The sequence below is a fragment of the Camelina sativa genome, chromosome 16 (assembly GCF_000633955.1).
Source record: "Camelina sativa cultivar DH55 chromosome 16, Cs, whole genome shotgun sequence".
Classification (NCBI taxonomy): Eukaryota; Viridiplantae; Streptophyta; class Magnoliopsida; order Brassicales; family Brassicaceae; genus Camelina; species Camelina sativa.
Genome location: NC_025700.1, coordinates 16,780,528 through 16,782,489, shown reverse-complemented (window position 1 = coordinate 16,782,489; position 1,962 = coordinate 16,780,528). Strand labels below are relative to the sequence as shown.

Sequence of the window (1,962 nt, the reverse complement as noted above, 5' to 3'; positions counted from 1 at the left end):
CTTCGGCTTGAGTGAAGAGATAGTAAAAGAATGTCTCTTTTACTTGTAGAAATCATATCGTTTTTCTTGTAGAAATAATGTTAATATCTAGAGGAACAGTACAATGGTTTAGCCAGTTAGCGAGCAATGTAATTTACCTGCATGTACGTGAACAGCGACATATACTAAAAATTCTATCTGGGTTGTCCAATCTAATTTGAAATTTATATTACTAATTTTATTCCAGTTTATATTGGTTGTAACACTTACATTTATTTAGAATAGTTAACGAAGTTCTCTTAATAAGTTATAAATATCAATAATTACATATATGTTTTCAGTAATCAAAATTATTTTTAAAAATCATTGTTATATATCATAAATTTAAGATATTAAAAAAACTAAATTATTACAAAATAAAATCGTTGGTTAAAAAGATTGGATAAGTTAAAAAAACGTTTGTAACATAAATTTGATATGTTTTAATATGTATTATAAAACCCAAACTTATATTAATATGTAAAGACTCAATACGAGGCTAAAATACTAATTTCTCTTCTAAAGTAATACTAAAATGTCTCATGCCTTTTATATGATTTAAATATATAACCATTACTGTTTTCTATTTTTAAGAGTAAACAAAAAAAAATCAAGTATATTATTACCTTTTACATGAATTAACAAAAACATGAGAATGCAAGTAACCACAAACAAAATAGCAGACTTCATGAATCTTCTGATGTGAATTATAATTAATCCTCTTACTTAGATTATTCTTAGGGTAAGGCGTATGTATATATACTCAGAAAAACAAACAAAAAAAGCTGTGTTAGTTCGTGTTTACGTATAGAAATATCACAAAATAAACTTTCTCGGAAAAATTACGTGTTTGGTATAAAACCCATAAGGGTCGTTGTGTACGCATCAAACATATAAAAGTTGTGCGTTTATGTGTTTACGTGTAAAACAGTCACGAAGCAATCAATGCATTTACGCGTGAGGTAATAATAAACAAAGGAAAGTTTTATTTTTTTTGTGTGCGTTAAGAACACATAACGTACACGTAATCAAATAAAAATTATGTGTTTATCAGTTAAACAAGACTTGTTGTGATAGCTAAATTTTCCATGTGTTAGCTCGATCCTTGCACCAACCACGAACAAAGCATTGGTTAATTGGCAGTCTGTGAGTTGTGCCCCATCTCAAAGGATGTCATGGACAAGATATTTTACTCGTCTTATCTGGTGATTTAAAGTTGGTATTGCAACTCGGATTGGGCCTCATGTCCTTTGACGTGCTGTTTCCTCACGGTTTTTTATTTTTTGTTTTTATTTTTTTCTTGGACAATCACTCATCACTTAAGAAGCAGGACGTGTATGACTGTATGCAGGAGATCCAAGTCTCCAACCATGGCAGTGACAACTTCGAAGTTCAAATGGGACAATGAGGAAGGCACTTATATCTTGTTTCAGCATTCTCCATTGCGAACCAGTGTAATTGTTTTATGTCATTCAGTCAGCGCTTGTATGTGGTGTACCCCGATTTTTCATGGAATACCAACAAACACATTGATGTAGAATATTACTTTTTCGTGATAAAATTCGTTACAGCTTTTCATATTGCAGCTAACCATCTTTTTCATGAATTTATTTTGAGGTAAATGTCATTATGTTTGTGATAAATTCCATTGTTATTCACTTGCTACATCTTCTATAGTTCTATTCTTACCTTGGAATAATTGGAGGACAAATTTCACTAAAGCCTGAGCCCTGAGGATCTAGTTCATGCGTTTGGTATTACTCGTGATAGCTAAATAAGTTGGATATGCGAGATCTTTTTGCACCTATTTGAACGGCTTATATATTACAGGGTACTTCGTGATTTTTTTTTTTTTTCGACAATTAGGGTATTTCGTGATTATCAATATAATAAAAGTTGGATGTGTTTCTGTTCAGTGTTGACACATCAGCTTTTTGGTTAAAG

General features: G+C 30.9%; 1 long non-coding RNA gene across 1 annotated transcript; it reads left to right on the top strand.

The window, feature by feature from the left end:
- On the top strand, window positions 651–1,624 carry LOC104750834. Its single transcript, XR_002035743.1, has 2 exons — window positions 651–1,273; window positions 1,370–1,624. It is a non-coding gene; the product is annotated as an uncharacterized LOC104750834 (long non-coding RNA).